The 20,816-nt window shown below is 40.7% G+C and overlaps 1 protein-coding gene across 1 annotated transcript in view; it reads left to right on the forward strand.

The window, feature by feature from the left end:
* The first annotated feature begins 15,366 nt into the window (after nucleotides 1–15,366).
* Nucleotides 15,367–20,816, forward strand: part of ctnna1 (catenin (cadherin-associated protein), alpha 1) — a 366,450-nt gene continuing 361,000 nt past the window's right edge. The window contains exon 1 of the mRNA XM_078411618.1: nucleotides 15,367–15,370. The gene's annotated coding sequence lies outside the window, so the exon portion shown is untranslated. The remainder of the gene's footprint in view (nucleotides 15,371–20,816) is intronic.

The following is a 20,816-nucleotide window of genomic DNA, read 5'->3' on the forward strand; positions in this document are numbered from 1 at the left end:
AGAAGCAATCCTATCAAGTGCCCAAAGCCCAGCACTCCCTTTCTACTGTAAATTATTTGACCTAGGAGTAACTGTGAACTTATTGTTTTTTAATTTATCTTTAATTTTTTTTTCAAGGATGGGTAGAGTATTGCTAAAGTTATTGAACGTTGTCCTAGAAATTCTGTTGAGTTCTTGAAACCTTGACTCTGTTTCTCTTCCCACCGATGAGGCCTGCGTGGCTGTATTTTCTATTTTTATCCTAGAAAGTGGCCCAATCTATTTCAAAGCCCTCTTCAAATCTTGTGCAACAGATGAGAGTTGGATAAATCCTTACGTTATGCTCAAAACCATGACCAATGACTCATTTATTCTTCATCAGTTTTTTTTTAGATTTAGAGATACAGCGCGGAAACAGGCCCTTTTGGCCCAACGGGTCCACGCCGACCAGCGATCCCCGCACATTAACGCTATCCTATACCCACTAGGGACAATTTTTATATTTGCCAAGCCAATTAACCTACAAACCTGTACGTCTTTGGAGTGTGGGAGGAAACCGAAGATCTCGGAGGAAACCCACGCAGGTCATGGGGAGAACGTACAAACTCCATACAGACAGCACCCGTAGTCGGGATGGAACCCGGGTATCCGGCGCTGCATTTGCTGTAAGGCAGCAACTCTACCGCTGCGCCACCGTGACCGCGCCACCGTGAACCTAACAGATGGTTCAGGCATGATTAAGGCATTAATTCAAGTGCCAGCCGCCACCTAAAACGGGATTAGCCTACACTCTTATACGTAATATGATTGTGGCTAATGTATGCCAGGGTTGTCACTGAATTGTGTGCAAAAAAAGGATTGCACTATACTTAGGTGCACATGACAATAAAGTGTAATTGAACCATTGAAAGTATCCATGTCCCCCTGAATGAGGGCTGGCAAGCAACTTAAGTAGCAAATATCCCTTTAATAGGCAGCTATTCCAAACTCCTCTATCTTCATCAATAAGAAGACTAAGCTGGCATTGCTGTTTGGCACCAATCATTGATACCATTTTGTACCTACTGTCTGCTGAGGATGTCTGGCCTATGCAACCTTTTATCTTGTTTACAGGGGTTACAGACTGTCTATTGAGGTCACTCTCCCAAATAGCTTCCACATCACAGGAGGTATCAGTGCAAACACTGCAGAAGATGGGGTCAGGATAAGAACAGCTGGTGCAGTTAACTGCCGACTGCTAAATCCAGACCATACATTTATCATTGTGAAGTGATGGGGGATAAATTTGTTCAACATAACCTTTTTCCTATGTTTGATGGAGTGGAAAGCAGCCAATCGGTGCATTAATGCAAAACAGATGACATTCTCTCCCCAGTGGCTTTTCACTCAATCAGCAGTACCCTGGCATATTCTAAACCATTTGTGTTGCCAAGAAATGCTGATCACACAGTACCTCCTCCTGGACTTCAGTACATTCTGTTACAATTACGCCATGCTTACTTCCAAGAAATGAATATGGAAGTCCAATTTCTTCTATTGCCTTGTCTCCCAGCAGGATTTGCCGGAGACTGAGTCTCCGCTTCCTCCGCAATGTTCATGGGAATGCTATTACAGCTACAACACAATCCAACCTCCAATAAAATCTTGTGGGTTTATTTGTTTAGATACATATGAGGAGCTAACATGAAGAAAAACAACAATATCCTGTTTTGATTGTTTGAACAAAATTCAAATATAGTTGGTAAACTATTTTTGTGAATTCTTATTAAAAAATCAGTGTTGATCAGAGAGATTGGAGAGATGGGAAATGTTTTTCATTGAGCATTTGATAAAGTTCCACAAAATAGACTGCTCTGGAAGATTAAATTGCATTGGATCCAGGGAGAGCTAGCCGACTGGATAGAGAATTGGCTTAATTGAAGGAAGCAGAGGGTGACCGTTGAAGGGTTTGTTTTGGACTGGAAGCCTGTGACTAGCGATGTGCCTCAGGCATCAATGTTGGGGCCATTGCTGTTTGTGATTTATATCAATGATTTGGATAGGATTGCACAAGGCTGGATTAGCAAGTTTGCAGATGACACTGAAGTGGGTGGCATTGTAGATAGCAAAGATGGTTTGCCAAAAATTACAACAGGATAATGATCGGTTGGGCAAGTGGGCTGAGGAATGGTTAATAGAGTTTAATATGGATAAGTGTGAGGTGTGGCATATTGGGAAGTCAAACCAGAGTGGGACCTTCACAGTGAATGGTACACAATGAATCCTTCACAGTGGCGCAGCGGTAGAGTTGCTGTATTACAGCACTAGAGACCCGGGTTCGATCCTGACTACAGGTGCTACCTGTAAGGAGTTTGTATGTTCACCCTGTGACCATGTGAGTTTTTTCCAGGTGCTCCTGTTTCCTCCCGCACTCCAAAGTACAGGTTTGTAGGTTAATTGGTTTCGGTAAAAAATTTAAATCGTCCCTTTTGTGTGTAGTGCCTGTATATGGGGTGATCGCTGGTCGGCGTGGACTCGGTGGGCCGAAAGGTCTGTTTCAGTGCTGTGTCTCTAAAGTCTACAGTGCAAAGACTCTAGGGAGTGTTGTGTAGCAGATGGATGTAGCAGGTACATAATACCTTCAAAGTGGTGCAACCAGGTTGGTAGGGTGGTCAAGAAGGCTTTCAGCACATTGGGGTATTGAGTATACAAGTTAAGATGTTATGTTACAGTTGAACAAGATGTCGATGAGGCCACATTTCGAGTATTGCACGAATGTTCCGTTTTTGTTATCCTGCTACAGGAAGGATGTTGTTTAGCTGGAGAGGGTGCAGGGAAAATATAAGAGGATGTTGCCAGGGCTTGAGGGCCTGAGCTATAGAGAGAGGATGGACAGCTAGAACCTTGTCACCTGGAGTGCAGGAAGTTGAAGGGTGATCTTATAGAAGTGCAAAAGATCACGAGGGGAATAGATAGAGTATGAGCACCACACCTTTCACCCAGACTAATGGAATCAAGAACCAGAGGACATAGATTTAAGGTGAGAGGGGAAAGATTTAAGGTGAGAGGAACCTGAGTTGCAAACTTTTCACATAGAGGGCAGTGGGTATATCGAATGAGCTGTAGAGGGGGTAGTTGAGGCAGCTACATTAGCAACAGTTACAAAAGATATTTATACCGGTACATGAATAGGAAAGGTTTAGAAGGATATGACCAAATGCAGGCAGGTGGGACGAGTGTTGATGGGGTATTTTGGTTGGAATGGGTAAGTTGGGCTGAGTCATTCTATGAGTCTTGACAACACCCCCTCCCCTCTGAAGCCACTCTGATCCCTGTCATCAGCAGACTGGCCAAGAGAGACCAATCCTCAAGATCCTTGGTAACAGCTGGGTCCAATTAGCTGACATCAGATTGGCCCACCTGAACCTCGTCAGCCTTCTCCTTATAAAACCCAGCATTTGTGTCAGCGGAGAGAAGAGAAGGGAACAGAAGCAGGGCTGGAGAGAGAGAGAGAAAGAAAGAAAGCAGGGCTGGAGAGAGAAAAAGAAAGCAGGGCTGGAGAGAGAAAAAGAAAGCAGGGCTGGCGAGAAAGAAATCAGGGCTGGAGAGAGAAAGAAAGCAGTGCTGGAGAGAAAGAAAGCAGAGCTGGAGAGAAAGAAAGCGGAGCTGGAGAGAGAAAGAAAACGTAGCTGGAGAGAAAGAAAGCAGGGTATCTCCCCGCTTGTTCCCCAGCTGCAGGTTCAAGGAAGGCCGAATCACTGGGATATACACAAGACCACCAGTGCCACTGGATGGTCAAGACTGAGAAGAAGCCCTTGACAGCCAACTTTCTAAGACTAAGGCTAAGACTGAGTGGCTGTGGCAAGGCTGAGATGCCAGTGTCTCTTCCTGTCCATGGACCATGAGGGACTGTGCCCACATGCAGATAAAGACTGAGCTGCCAGGATAAGCCAGAGATGCCAGTGCTGCCTCGTCAAGCCTAAAGCTGAGTCACCAGGATCAGCCTGTAATTGCCAGCACCTCCTCTTAAGGCAAAGGTGAACTGTAGAGAGAAGCCTGAGATCACCATGCCCCCTTTTTGCTGGACCAGGACTTTGCTGCTCGGACTAGACTGAGATTGCCAGTGCCATATCTCCCTGTAGCTGCTTTGCATCGTTCTCACAGATCACACAACCACCCAGTTTAGTACTATCAGTAAATCTAGATACATTAGTTTAGAGAAACAAGCCCTTTGGCTCACTGAGTCCTTGCCGACCAGCAATCACCCTGTATGCTAACACTATCCTATGCACTAGGGACAATTTGCAATTCTTACCAAAGCTAATTAACCTACAAACCTGCATGTTTTTGAAGTGTCTCAGGAAACCAGAGAACCCATGTGGTCATGGGGAGAATGTACAGTCAGCACCTGTACTCAGGATTGAACCCATGGTCTCTGGTACTGTAAGGCAGCAAATCTACCGCTGTGCCACCACATATTTACTTTAAATATTCTTATCCAAATCATTGATTTAGATTGTAAACAGTTGGGTCTTCAGTTCCAACTCTACATCATAGATGATCAACCAGATTATTCGTTCTCTGTTTTTTTCTTCCCATTAACCAATCCTTAATCTATTCCAGTGTATTTGCAGCCAATAATTTTGCTTACTAACCTTATTGTGCAGCACCTTGCCAAAGGCCATCAGCTGGTTTATTATTTTTTAATCTGCTTGTTAAAACCTCAAAGTTCTGACAGATTTGTTGAACATCATTTCCCTTTCAAATTCTGTGCTGATTCTGTCCAAACCTACTGTTATTTGTTAGGTGTTCCATGAGCACTTCCTGAACGATAGATTCCAGCATTTCCACAGCTATTACATCAGGTTAACTGGTATGCGTATCCCTTTTTTCTCTTTCTTTCATCTTTCTAGTAGAGTTGTAGTTGCTATTTTTCTATCAGTCTGAACTATTTAGGAATCTTCAGAATTTTAGATGATAACCAATGCATCCATTACCTCCAAAGATACCTCTTTCAAAAGCTTGAGATGCTAGTTTCAAGGACCCAGGGATTTATAAAATCAGCCATTTTTTTTAGCTTTAACTCATTTCTGTAAGTTGTTCATTCACTCAAGGCACGAACACTGCTCTATTTTTGGAGATTTTCTGTTATCCCCTGTCAAGATTGACACATAATATTTGTTTAAATTTCTCTGCTATTTCCTTATTTCCTAGAACTGTTTTATTTTTGTCTCATTCTGTATGGGACCAATAGTAACTTGAGTTAATGTTTTGCTTTTTACATACCTACGGAATCTTTAGCGGTTTGTTGGGCGGCTACTCTATTTTCCGTTCGCTTTTTTTGTGGAATTCTGAAAAGTTTCCAATTCTTCAACTTACGGCACCTTTACAAGTTCTTAATTGTAAATATAAATATTCCTTGAGTATCAACTTTAAATAGAATGAACACATACAATCTAAATGTTGTGATACCTGAGAAAGTGATCTGCAGCGAGAATGTTATACTGCCTTCGTGCCTTGATCCACCACTGATTTTCCGGCACCCTTGCTTTCAGTGCCTTTCTGGATTATCCATTTTGCTGGACCAACAGAAGTCATGGCCTCCAGGAGGAGCCAAGCGGACCGTCTAGGCCACCGAGGGACCAAGATGTCGTCCTTGGAAGTTGGCAATGGGAATGTATCTGCTGGTTCCAGCTGGGCCAGAGTTCCAGAGCCCTGGCCACAGGGAGGCAAATTCAACACACCAACCAGCCGTGGAAGTCCTGATGAGGTCGAGATCTGGTCTAGGTGCCACATTTTCAGGGGGATTTTCGAGAGGTGGGGGGGGGGGGGGGGGGGGATTTTAAGTGTGCTCTTGTGATTTTATTCCTGATTGAGACCACATGTTGCTGGAAAATCGGAGGTAGATGTGTATTATAGACAATAGATAATGGACAATAGGTGCAGGAGTAGGCCATTCAGCCATTCGAGCCAGCACCACCATTCAATGTGATCATGGCTGATCATTCTCAATCAGTACCCCGTTCCTGCCTTCTCCCCATACCCCCTGACTCCGCTATCCTTAAGAGCTCTATCTAGCTCTCTCTTGAATGCATTCAGAGAATTGGCCTCCACTGCCTTCTGAGGCAGAGAATTCCACAGATTTACAACTGTCTGACTGAAAAAGTTTTTCCTCATCTCCGTTCTAAATGGCCTACCCCTTATTCTTAAACTGTGGCCCCTGGTTCTGGACTCCCCCAACATTGGGAACATGTTTCCTGCCTCTAATGTGTCCAACCCCTTAATAATCTTATATGTTTCGATAAGATCCCCTCTCATCCTTCTAAATTCCAATATATGCAAGTAACTGTTTAAAAATCATGATGACTTTTTAAATTACTTTTCTTGAAACAAAATGACAGTGTTGACATAACATGCAATGGCAGGTGTTAACTTATCTTTGAACAATGGCAAAGCAAAGCTTAATATATATGAGAGAATCAGCAATGTGTAATGAGCACAGTGTAATGATGCATTCAGATTCAAAAGTTCAAATGAGCACATAGGGACTCATTGAGACTAGATTTCATAAAAAGGAAGATTTCAGTTGGCACAACAATTAGTCAATAATGTATATCAAACAATGGCAGCAGCTCTGATATTGAACTTGTGGCATGAAAGGCAGGACTGGTCCTGTTATAGGAAGAATCATTCAGCACAAGTTCAGAGTCAAGGTAACTTTAATTATAAAAAACAAGGGAACATGTTAGGGCTAAGCAGAGGATAGCAGGCTAAAGCAGTGACAATATTGCTGGAGCCCAGTGGAAGGGAAAGAATTAGAGAAGTAAAGCACAGTTTACGTGACATTAAGCCAACTGAGAAAAGTGAAATCCATTTTAAACAAAGTTTATGTATCTAGAAATAATGTCAAAAACTGAAAATATTGATATGAATGTAAATAGAACCATTGACTGTGCCATCATGAAAAATGAATCAGGAACATTTCACTAATCATTTTATACAGTGCCATCGATGTGAAGCACATTAATGATGAGGACATATTCTAATGGGAAAATTAGGGAAAATGCAATGTGTGGACATCAACACTAGACAAACCACAACACTGCTGATTATACAAATGGATCATATCTGCTGGGGGGAGGTTGGCTAAAAGAGCTAAGGATGAATTGAAAAACCTATTCCATGTGATTGCATGTAAAGAAGCTCTGGAACATTATGAAGATACGATGGGCATTAGATTGCTCCAAGCTCACATGCATATGACAAGCTGCTTCAAGAGCAATAATATATGTACTGAAAACTCAGCAAGAAAAGGAACCAAAAGCACTTTGTGCATACAAAGCTAAGTGTCACAATGTGTATAGAGCTGTTGCAGGGATAGTATAATAGATTTACTTAAATAAACTGATCACACCTTGTTTGAGCTCTCTGTGTCCCACATACATCTGCTGTAAGCTTACTTTATGGTTCAGAACTCAGAGTAAACACACAATGAGAAACTAGGAAAATGCTTATGGTGCTCACCGTACATGGTTCTGAATTCTACGCATTTCAGAATCTTGGTAACACTAGCAGATCACATCAAACTTTTAAGTATGACAAGAATTGCAAAGCACATTGCTTTGTAGAGATTTTTCCTGGAAGCTTTGGTCCCCATCACAGGAAGAAAGCACCTTGGGAGACATGCGAGGAAGGTTTACAAAATTGATTCTTGGTTAGTGAGAATTGTCGTGTGAGGAAATGTTGAGATGAATAATGTCCATTTTTTTCTTGTACTCCGAAGAATGATCGATGTCCTGTGATGGTAGAAGGGCTCGTCAGAATGGATGCTGGGAAGCTGTTCCCCAAGGATGGAATTTCTAGAACTAAAGAACATAGACACGGCAAAAATGATTGGATATCTAGGATATTTAGCTGGAGTTTATTCACTCAGATATTTGGTATTTTTTTAACTGAGAGGAATGTGTATGTTCAGTTGTTGAATATATTCAAGGCTGAGATTGAAAGATATTTGGAAACTATGGGAATCAAAGAATATGAGAATCCAGCATTGCGCTGAAATTGAGATGGAAGATCAGCCTTGAAGCTGAGTGGTAAAGCAGGCTTGCGCCAATGTGTATATAACCTGTTCCATATTTTCTTAACTTTAATCCAACCTGTATCGTATTATAAATCTGCTGCTAAGTAATTTTTGGACCTTTCACAAAAATATGTTCAGCTTAATGTTAAAAAAAAAATCATAAGTTTCCAAATATTCATTTATTTTACGTCAAAACACTTTTCTAAACAGGGTTACATGTCATTGCCAAACTTTTGCTACCATTGATCTTGTCTTTACAAATATTAGGCAAAAAACATTCTGCTGGAGGAACTTAATGAGTCAGCCAGATCTGTGGGGGGCAATGGATGGACTACTTGGTTCCTCCAGGACTTTGTTTTTTCTGAAGATTCCAGCATCTGCAGTCTCTTGTGTCTCCTTTATAAATATGACCTTCTTAGAGTTTGCTTTCTTTGGAAACAATTATTTGATAAATAGTCTTTTAGATAAAAAGGTTAGACAATATAAAAGGTTGAAGCATTCAAGTGGATCTCGTCATCATAGATTTGAAAAATGGATGAACATTTATTAAGAAGTGGCACCAAACCTTGACAGATACACAAATAATTAAAATTCTGCATTATTTTGAAATAGCACCTGTCAAATCAAATTGGACAGAAATCAATTGGCTCCACTATGGAATACTGTCCTTTGGTCGAACTGTTTGATGCTGCTGTTTACTCTCCGCACCTTGTGCAGAAGCTTCTGCTACATATGATCGTTTTTCTTTCAATGTAAGTCACCTAAGAATTAGCAAGTTATTGCAAAAGTTTTAGGAATTTCAAGTGCAAATTATGTTTAGTACAAATGTTGTTTCCACTATGTGTTTTAGATGTTTTTGAGGAGTCTTTTAAAATCAAACGTCAGGGCAACTTTACTAATAGCAACCGCATTTGCTCAGAAACTAAACCTGCTTAGAAACTAAATTTACTGATCTTTTAGGAAGCATTGTTTGGATTAATCTGTGCCTCAAGTGTAAATTTGCCTGCCTGAATTATGTTTCTTTCTGACCGTCACCAAGGAAAAATTCTGTTTTGTTCATACAAAAGCAGAATTAGATTTCCAAACGGGTAGCAAATATCCTGCAAAGCCAACAATACCAGTGTCAATGTGATCAAATAGCATGAAAAATATTTTTAATTAACAAATGACTGATCGTTAGGATTTATTTCAAATATTACAAAATGGTGTAACACAACTTTAATCAAACGGAGTAAAAATAATTTGCCAGGCTTTGCCCCACTCCACCTCTTTTCCAGTTTTCCCCTCCCTGCTACAATGAGACTGAAGAAGGGTCCAACCGAAAATGCCACCTATCCATGTTCTCCAGAGATGCTGCCTGATACAATGCAGCAGTGAGTAACATAAATCTCCCTCAGGATGTAGTTACAAGTTTATTCACTGCTTAAAACGCTTGGAGCACAGCCCCATGAAGCAACTACCCCTTACAATTAATATATGGTTTTCATGACCACTGTTTTATAAGTTTTGGGAACAAAATTGGAAAGCTAAAGAATATATGCATAGAAATAATCTGCACAATACTGCTAAAAGCACTTGCACTTTTCCTCCAAAACCCATGTGATTTAATTCATTGGAGTCAATTTCAAGGGAGAGTAATTTGCACTGACACTAATTTATTATCATATTCTTTCATGCTATTGACTGGATTAAATTTCCAAACCATGCCTGGGTTCCATCATATATGGCAGCACTTGATATATTCAGTCACCATAAGCCTTCAACACATTGTCTGCATATACAACATTGCCTGTCTGATGTGACATAATTGAACTGAAAGATTAGTTTTGTGTCTTCCTCCATGGTTCCTTAACTGCTATTTCCAATTACAACTTTAGTTTTGTTTGGAAATTAAAGTTTGGCAGAAAATAAGGCTTACTCAGCACTTGCAAATCTTTGTCTGGAGGAGGTTAATGAGAGAAACTTGTTAATTTATTACACATGACTTTTCTTTCACTGCAACCCTACTGAAGGATGGTTGGCCATTAATTTCTAATTTCAGTAAAGTTCTTTACTTTACAATCAACAACAAAATACCATTTGCTTGGAAACCACACCAATGCGTTTTACAGGGGAGGGTAAAAACTAAATAGAAATAAATGACTGTGAACTTCAGGAGAGAGGTATGGAGAGAAGAATGAGTTAAACAAATATATTTGAAGAGGAGGGCCGAAGAGTCCTGGGTTGATGTTTCGGAATGGATACCCCCATCAATTGAAAGCAATCCCACCAATGTTGGGGCAAAGGAGGCACAAATCAAAACACCAAAGGTTGTAGATGGAGCAATGATGGAAGAGGTTATGGAGGTAGGGTGGGCGCAAGACTAGAGTAGCAGATGGAATTTGTAATGAGACTGAGGACTTGAAGCTTAATGTTATGGGATACTGAGAACTAGAGTATGTAAACAATGGTAGAGTGATGTGTGAGTTGGGACTTTATATAGACTGTTGCATCCCATTGTTTTGATGGGTAGCAAATGGTAAACCAGAGAGGATTTATTGAATTTAGGAACTTAGGAACTTTCAGTGACATAAGGAAAGGATGAATCAATCTTTTATCCCTTCTAAACTCAGAGTTTCAGAAGAAATTTTTTTTAGATTTAGATTTAGAGATACAGCGCAGAAACAGGCCCTTCGGCCCACCGGGTCCGCGCCGCCCAGCGATCCCCGCACATTAACACTATCCTACACCCACTAGGGACAATTATTACATTTGCCCAGCCAATTAACCTACAAACCTGTACGTCTTTGGAGTGTGGGAGGAAACCGAAGATCTCGGAGAAAACCCACGCAGGTCACGGGGAGAACGTACAAACTCCGTACAGTACAGCACTCGTAGTCAGGATCGAACCTGAGTCTCCGGCGCTGCATTCGCTGTAAGGCAACAACTCTACTGCTGCGCCACCATGCCGAAATGTTATTGAGGTGCAACAACATAGCCTCAGTAATAAGAGAGGGTTGGAAATCTTAGTCGGTGATGAAAAGGATGCTGTTGCTGGGCTTGCTTCATTCTGAGTGAATGGTTGGGAAGAGGGTTGGAACCAGGATCAAAGGCGCAGGATTTGCAAATGGGCCAAAAATCGTGGCTTTGATTTGCCCAGTCTTCAGCTATAGGAGTTTGTGATTCAAGCAGGTAGCATAAGAGCAAGGATGTGGTGGATGCTGGTGGGGGTCAAAGAAAGTGAAGAGGTAAAATGGAATGTGATAACAATCATACAAATTTCAACTCCGTCCTTGTAAACAAGGCTGGAAACTGGCACCATATAATTAGGTGGGGAAATGGGTCAAGGATAGGTGTTTAAGTGATTCTTTGACATAGGAATCCATCACCTCTAAAAATGTGAAGGCCACATTCACACACATAGAGTTATAGAGTGTTACATTGTGGAAACAGGTCCTTTGGCCCAACTTGCCCACACCGGCCAACATGTCCCAGCTGCACTAGTCCCACCTGCCGGCATTTGGTCCATATCCCTTCAAACCTGTCCTATCCATGTACCTGTCTAACTGCTTCTTAAATGTTGGGATAGTCCCCGCCTCAACTACCTCCTCTGGCAGCTTGTTCCATACACCCACCACCCTTTGTGCGAAAAAGGTACCCCGCAGATTCCTATTAAATCTTTACCCCTTCACTTTAAACCTACGTCCTCTGATGCTCGATTCAAATACTCTGGGTGAAAGACTCTGTGCACCTACCTGATCTATTCTAACATTGCAGCAAAAAATGGAAAATCTTATATTAAAGTATGAATAAATAATCATAACTTACTCAGTCCTGTAAGCAAAATATGCGTCTACATTTTATTGAAAATACTATACTTTAGTACCACGCTTACAGATTTTCATACAGTTAAGCAACCTACCAGATCCTAGATATATTTCCTGATCTTGATTCTAAATCACTGAATATATTAGAGCTTCGCACCTTTCTGTTAACCACAGTTTCTGAACAAACTGTTCAGTTATTGTAAAATAAATGATTCAACTTGTGGCACAGTGGCACAATAGTAGAGCTGCTGCCTCACAGCACTAGAGACCCAGGTTTGTGACTTTGGATGGCGTCTCTGCAGAGTAACTGCATGGGTTTTCTCCAGGTGCTCTGCCTTACTCCCACATTCCGAAGATGTGCAGGCTTGTAGGTTGGCTTCTGCATATTGCACCTCATGTGGGGTAGGATGTGGAACTAGTGTACAGGTGATTGATGGTCAGCATGGACTCAGTTGGCCAAAGGACATTTTTCCACACTATCTCTAAACTAAACTAAACTCAATTTACACTCCAATATATTCCTACGCATCTCTCGATTATGTGCACATTTTTCATACCCAGCGGTATGAACAATGAATTCTCCAACTTTAGATAGTTCCTCTGTCCCTCTCTTCCCCTCCCCCTTCCCAGTTCTTCCTCTATTTTCCTGTCTCCACCTATATCCTTCCTTTGTCCCGCCCCCCTGACATCAGTCTGAAGAAGGGTCTCGACCCGAAATGTCACCCATTCCTTCTCTCCTGAGATGCTGCCTGTCCTGCTGAGTTACTCCAGCATTTTGTGAAATAAATACCTTTTGCATTATTTAATCAGTTGATTAAAAAATGTAGCTATAGGCAAAAATGTTTGTGCTTCTCAGAACCAGCTTCATAAATCACTAAACAAATATTTGCTGTTTAACAATTTCATTTTTGAGATGGGTTATGACATTATATTTTTTCTTAAATAGATTGAAAATGACATGCTGTTTCTTCAGGTGGCATTAATCAAAATCAAAGTCTGAATACTATTTCCAAAATAAATATTTTGGAGACGGTAGGGATAAAATTAAATTCCATTTTGACCATGATCAAAATCAGGATATAATTTCCAAAGTAAATTATCTGCAAGCTTAAGTATATAAAATGATGCAATTTTAACCTCCGCAATGGGTGCATTTGGGAGGATAAACTATTAGTTATATCAAATTTAAATCTAAACTGTCTTGGACGAGTCTACCTTTCAATTTTGTGGAGATGGGAAATAGAATAGATGACCAAGCTCCTCCAAAGAGCTAAATCCATCATTGTTAAGTTAGAATGTGTTTGTGCACTTCAGGTTTTGTGTTCTTGTGTTCTTGTAGTTTCGTTCGGTACTTCGGTACTGAACGACAAATAAAGCTCTGTTATACCTGTTATACCTGTTATATTTTAGGTTTAATACTGACTGGCCAAATCTACCAGGAATCTTATTGCTAAGGTAAGTAGGACTGTTCCATAGCAGGTAACAAAGAAAAATGAAAGACTTTTTCAAATGACTTCATTTATAACTCCATTATGTCCCAAAACACGTTGGAGCCAATATTCAAGTTCTTGAAGTGGTTACGGTACCACACCGTACAATACCACAGGCAACATGTACATACCATGTTCAGACAATGCAACAATGACCTGTAAATCTGTTTTCCTTTATTGGTTGCAGGATCAATATTGCCATAACTCTTCTATTCATCTTCAATGTAATGCCACGGACCTTTACATGAACATGAGAGAGCAGGTGGAGCATCAGTTTCATTCACATATGAAGGATGACACCCATTACGAAGCACTGGCCTTGCTGATTGACACTGGAATGCCGGCCTAGACCTTTGTTTTCAAGGACTTTTTCAACCTTACTTGTGGGCCTAGAGGAGTGTTTCCCACTGCTCATATTCTAGGTTATTAAATGCAAAATTGCCAGAGTGGGGAGAATTTTAATTTTTTCAGTCTTCTGGCTCCCATGATGATGCTTCACCAAAAATATGTTTCCTTCACATTATTTTTCTCATGTCCTTCACAAATATCTTTCACCTACTAACAGCAATCTCCCCCAATGCCCCAGATCTATACAACTCTTCTCTTTCAATCCTTCCCTTTTCTCCAACCATGTCATCCTTTTTAATCAAGCTTCTCAAACAACTGCTAATCCCTCAATGATTTAGTGATTCAATGATGTTTTATTGTCACATGAACTTGGATGCAGTGAAATTCTGTTTTTACATGCAATCTGGTAAAATCATACAGCAGACTTCACCTAGGCAGTACACAAAAAGTCGCCATGTTTCTAGCGACCTCATTGAAATGTACAGAATAGTGAAAGGCTTGGATAGAGTGGATGTGGAGAGGATGTTTCCACTAATGGGAGAATCTAGGACTAGAGGTCATAGCCTCAGAATTAAAGGACGTTCTTTTAGTCAGGGTGGTGAATCTGTGGAATCTTTGCCACAGAAGGCTGTAGAGGCCAAGTCAGTGGATATTTTTAAAGCAGAGATGGATAGATTCTTGATTAGTACAGGTGTCAGAGGTTATGGAGAGAAGGCAGGAGAATGGGGTGAGGAGGGAGAGATAGATCAGCCATGATTGAATGGCGGAGTAGACGATGGACCGAATGGCCTAATTCTACTATCCTTATGGCCACATAGCAGAAGCGTTCATGTCGCGGGGGTGGAAACTGGAAGTGTCCGGAGCGAATTCTGCTACCACCATCATCTATTGTACAAGTGATGGCTCCCATTGATTGTCGCCGGAAATTTGCACCCTTTTCAGGACGGATGATGACAGTGATGTAACATTTAAAACATGGATGATGGACACGAAAGAAGAAGAACTATCTTTATGACCTTAATGTAGGTTCCTCATCCATCTTTCTCCAAACCTACCTTCTTTGTTCCCTCTTCACTATTCTCTTCGGCCTCCCCACTTCCCCACCGTTTGCTTGTCCCAATCTTCCTGTCTCCTGTCCAGCCTGGCGAACCTATCACCAATGACTTTGCCTCTCAAGTCATCAGCCTTGTGTTCACAGACGAAGAATTTCCAGAATCATAATATTCTCTTTCTTGTTTTCAAATCTCCAAATGGTCTTGCCCTTTTAAAAAATCTCCCACTTTATGATGTTTTGTTCCTTTCTGAAGTCCCCGATAGAAACCTATCTCCTTGTCTAAAGTTTTGCTCAACTGTTCCAGAAAATGTTGGACCAGATGAAGACGGTTAGGACTGGAAACATTGCCTGTCCAATCCCTCCCCTGATGTTGCCTGACCTGTTGACTTCTTCAGTGCTTTGTAAATTGCTCAAGATGCCAGGACCTGCAGTCTCGTGTGTCTCCAAGAAATGCTTAACTCGCTTGGTTTGAAGGGATATACGCCTATTGCTGGACAAAGGGGTTAGTGTAGATGGCCTTTTGATGGGCATGGATGAAGTGCTTCTTTCCATGCTGTATCATTCTTTGCAACTCACCAGTTCTTGTCTGGGAAATAGCAAGTGAAGAGGACCTGTAGAATGATCTAATTAGTTGCATCATCTCAAATCTGTTTGCACTGTTTTCTAATGTCAATGTTTAACTATAGAGTGCATCACTCTGGAATGAAACAGGTTCAACCAAACATCAAGCCATGCAGAATTCAAACAAGAACACAAAGCAAAAAGCATAATTTAGATTTAGCAAAAAAGTTAAGAAGCACAAATAAAATTGAGGAAGAGAAATAAAGGATCAGAAAGATATAGCAAAAATGAATAATTTGAAAATGAATTCTTAGACTATTTTTTGTCTGAAGGACTAAAATTTCTAATTAGAAATAATAACTTTTATGCCTAATAAGATTGTTTGGAAGTAACCTTTACCTATCGCTCCATTTATAAATTCACTTTCAAACTGGATGTTGGGCAGCACCCAGGAGGTGAACAGCCAGAACCATTCCTTTGCTGTTGGCAGCAAAGTTAAGACCATCGTAATATTAAATGCTGCAGATGCTGTGCAGGCACAGAGTGGCACCACAGGGCACTGAACAGTCTTGCCCATTTCATACTTGTCATACATTTTGAGAAAGTAGGGGCGGCACGGTGGCGCAACGGTAGAGTTGCTGCTTTACAGCGAATGCATCGCCGGAGACTCAGGTTTGATCCTGACTACGGGTGCTGTACTATAAGGAGTTTGTACGTTCTCCCTGTGACCTGCGTAGGTTTTCTCCGAGATCTTCGTTTTCCTCCCACACTCCAAAGACGTACAGGTATGTAGGTTAATTGACTAGTTAAAATGTAAAAATTGTCCCTAGTGTGTGTAGGATAGTGTTAATGTGTGGGGATCGCTGGGCGGCGCGGACTTGGTGGGCCGAAAAGGCCTGTTTCTGCGCTGTATCTGAAATATGAAAATAAATATGAAATAGTACAGCAGAGAAACATTTAGTTCATCATCTGTGGCAACTTAATTATAATTTCAAACGTGGAAGTTAAGAGTTGTAATATCCCATGTGGCTTTATTATTGTTACATAATATGCAAAATGCTTAATTATAATTGCTGAAGTTTACATTTTGGGACTTTATATTTTGCCGATTTCAACCATTTAAGGCTCAATTTTTATTTAATAGCTACAGGTTTTTAGTGGAGGCGGGATCACAATGCTGCATCAATTCTCAGGATGTTTTTAACCATAGAACCTGGTCAGTTCTCCAAAGAGAATATTCATTTAATATTGGATTATTATGCTCTTTCCTGATATAATAGAAACTTCTCAATGTTAAGACATATATACATAATTTCATCAAACTTGCTTCTGCTCCTTATCAAAGCTGCTGTGCCTCACTTGTGAAACTGGACAGAAGATATAAACACCTGATTATATTCTCAGGTCACATTGGAGTAAGCTTGTCTGATTTTAATCATTTATGATTTCAACATGTCTCTAATTGCATGTCAATCAGAATGTGAGTTAATAAGTTTGTCACCTATATTCCAGTATTGCAATGGCAACAAAAGGAAAGAAGTGGTGAGAATTACTGCTACCTCTTCAAATCCAGCCAATTTCCTGTAGCAAGCTAGCATACTATCTTAAAGGTTAGATTTGACGGAAATGTCACAGCAATACGAAATGCTCTGGTTACATGAGTCACTGCACAAAAGTTAGTTGAAAAGAAAAACTCATCGATGTGGAACAAAGCTCGCAATCATTCTGAGGTTCATCTGTGTTGGTCACACTAAGTTGTTTTGGAAAAAGGCATTTTCTGGAATAGGTATTTGTCAGATGTGGGAAAGTGCATTTGATCTGTTTATTTTTGACTTGTCTCTCCCTAACTGGTCTAGTAAACTACAAAACGATTCATGTCGCAAAGTATTGCCATTACTTCATATAATTTACAGCTGAATGCATACTCATATGAGATTCAATTTGAGCTAATAATGGAGAATATTAGCTATATCAATCACTGATGAAGACTGTTAAATTAAGCATCCACATTGTGCTTTGGTAACAGTTATCCAGCTTCAAATTCTTAAAAAAAGGGTTAGATATAATTCTGGTTGCAAGGGTTTTTTTTTCCTTATTACTCAACTTGATTCAGAGTAGAGAATGGACTACTCTAATCTAATTACTCCACAAAGTCCACAAGCTGGGTCAAGGTTTGCTGACAAGTGATATACCGTTAGTGGAGTAAGTAGCTTTTTCAACTGCTCTGATTTACTGGCAGTAATTCATCAGCATGTTATTTCCACACATAATGCTGTGCAGAAACAATCATTTAACCCCTTCCCAACTGTAGTAATAAACAAGTAAAATTAACAATTGATCAGATTTTTTTTGGCTCATACTATTCCCAAGAAATATGTTCATATGCTAATTCCATGTGCATTACCAGAATGGCGCTTATTTGGCACAAACGGACATTTAATTTGCCAGGAACTGCATTTTGTTATTATTAATGTGTCCAACTTAGCCTGGACTTAAATCCTTCTGCTGGGTTCCTGCATTCTATCACCTGATATTCTATTAAATTCTTTATAATGTTGCACAAACTTCAATACATTTTCAGAAAAATAGCTAAACCTCTACTCATTTCAAGAATGAGTTTGAAATTTGACAGCAGTTCTGTTAATCTTTTCCTCTTTCATTTCTGATCATCTTACAGCATTGATAATTTTAGAATTATTAATGGAACATCACCTGTAGCTGGTCTCCACACGACATACCACCCAGATGGAAAAATACCGATTCCTTTATAGGTGCTAAATCCTAGAATTCTCCACCCAACAGTCTCTTGAACTTCTACAGTGTATTGTGGAGAGCATACTGACTTTTAACACAGCCTGGTTTGGTAATATGAACGCTCAAGAACCACTGAGGCTGCAGAAAGTGGTGGACATTGCCCAGTTCGTGATGGGCATTGACTTTACCACCATCAAGCATCAGGACTTGAACTGCTGTGTACAACCCTAACCATAATCCTACCTCAGCACCAAATTACATAGACTTGGCACCATTAAGATAGCACTGTGTACTTTGGCGTGTACTATCATGGCCTGGTTTTCCTAGTATAACTGATAATTTATTGTATATTTATCATTGTGTTATTGTAGTTAATGGGCCTGTAAAGCTGCAGCAAGTAAGATTTCATTCTTCCCGACTGGGCTCACATGACTTAAACATGAGTAACTTTTGGACAGCTTTTTGGAAGTAACGTCATCATAGGGACTACAGCGATTCAAGAAAGCAATCCACCTCCACCTTCTCAATCGCATTTAGGAATAGACAAAAAATGGCAACAACATGAGTTTAAAAAATATTCTTACTGTTTATAAAGTGCATGAAAATATATTTAAATCAAGTCAAGTCAAGTCAAGGCAAATTTATTTGTCACATACACATACACGATGTGCAGTGAAATGAAAGTGGCAATGCCTGCGGGTTGTGCACAAAAAGAATTACAAAAAGAAATCTTAGGGAATCATAGCCTTGTTCATCTTTTTGAAAAATGCATCTATCTGGAGATACTCTTTAGAGAGCATAGATCATTTTTCATGACAGTGGGGATATTGAATATGTCACACAAATTTTTATTCATTGATTTTATCTATATTTAAAACATGGCTTGGTCTTGCTGTAATTGTGAGAAGCACAATGTGTTCTCTGAAGCCTTGATCCATCTGGAATATAATACAACACTCAGGATGCCCACCAGATTTTCTTGGTATTCTGCACACCCCACAGAAGGATCCTGGTAGGAAAGTCAAAACTAAGAGCTGCATTAAGTCATTGTCAGTGCTTATCTCAGCTCCAGAGTCATACAGCATGGAAACAGGCCCTTCAGATCAACATCCAACTAAGATGTCTATTTCGATGAGTCGCCTTTGCCCGTACTTGATCTATATCTTTCTAACCCTTTTCTATCTATGTACCTGTCCAAATGTCTTTTAAACATTGTGGTTGTACCTGCCTCTACGGCCTCCTCTGGCAGCTTGTTTCATGTACGTCACCACCCTCTACATGAAAATGTTATCGCTCACGTTTCTATTGAATCTTTCCCCTCTCACTTTAAGTCTATGCCTTCTCGGTCTTGTTTCTCCTTCCCTGGGAAATTACTTTATGCATTCACCCTATCTATTCCCCTCAACCATATACTAAAACTCTTGTTTGTTTGTTTGTTTGTTTGTTCCTGAACTACAGCCAAAATGGTACATGATAGCACGATAATTTTAAGCCCACCTTATTAACCGTCGTCCCTTTGGTGCTAATGGACGAAGTTTCATTGAAATCGGTGTTAGATTTTTTAAGTTATTCACAGTTTAAATCTATCTCCTAGGGAGGGAGGGGGAGGGAGGGAGGGGGGTGGCAGGAGGGAGGGAGGGATAGGGGGGTGGATAAGGGGGGTTGAGGAGGATGGAGTGGGGGGAAGGGAAGGGGGAAAGGGGGGAGATGGAGGGGGAAGGGGAGGGGAGGAGGAGGGGAGGTGAGGAGGGAGGTGGAGGAGGATGGGAGGAGGGACGGGGAGGGGAGGAGGGGAGGAGGGGAGGGAGGGAGGGGGAGAGGGAGTGGGGAGGAGAGGGGGAGGAGAGGGGGAGGAGAGGGTGCTGCACCAATGCAGGAGAGGTTTGAGCCCAATGGATCCATTGGTCTAGTGATTTTATAAACCTGTATAAGATCACCCATTGGCCTCTTTATATTACAACAAAAAGTCTCAGCCTATGCAGCCTTTCTCAGGCAAGTGACACCTGCTCAGATAGACATTGTAGTCAGCATGGATGAGTTGGGCGGTAGGGCCGGTTTCCGTTCTGTATAACTCTGTGACCTTTGGTCCATAACATCCTTGTGAATTTCTTGCATCTTTTCCATCTTAATCAGTGACAAATAAACAGTGCTCTGTTTTTATTTCTGGAGCATCAGCCCACAACCTTTCTGTGGACATTCAGGCAGCGGATCATCGTATTTCAAGGCCCATTCCTGTGGAGAAATGTGGTGTGTGAGAGCATGGAAAACAGCAGCTTTATGCAATCTGATGAAAAAACCTCTGAGACACTGTGTGGAAAATAGTCCTCAGTTACTAGGGCTGAACTTGAATATATTGAACTCAAAGCGATCCAGTTTTGTAAGTGGCGTACAATACACAGTTGCTATTACATATCCGTAATGACACAAGTAGCCTAGGATGAATGTTTATTCATGACTAGGGGTAGGAAAGAACTGCAGATGCTCGTTTAAATCGAAGGTAGACACAAAATGCTGGAGTAACTCAGCGGGACAGGCAGCATCTCTGGAGAGAAGGAGAGGGTGATGTAAAGGGTCTCAACCCAAAACTTCACCCACTCCTTCTCTCCAGAGATGCTGCCTGTCCCACTGAGTTACTCCAGCATTTTGTGTCCACCTTTTATTCATGACTAACTTTAAATCAGAAAGTAAAAATTTGAATATTGGTTTCAATGTAAAATCAGGACCAAAAATTAAAAATAAAGAATGGAAAAAAAATCAAATGTATG

The sequence above is a fragment of the Rhinoraja longicauda genome, chromosome 14, assembly GCF_053455715.1.
Source record: "Rhinoraja longicauda isolate Sanriku21f chromosome 14, sRhiLon1.1, whole genome shotgun sequence".
Lineage (NCBI taxonomy): Eukaryota > Metazoa > Chordata > Chondrichthyes > Rajiformes > Arhynchobatidae > Rhinoraja > Rhinoraja longicauda.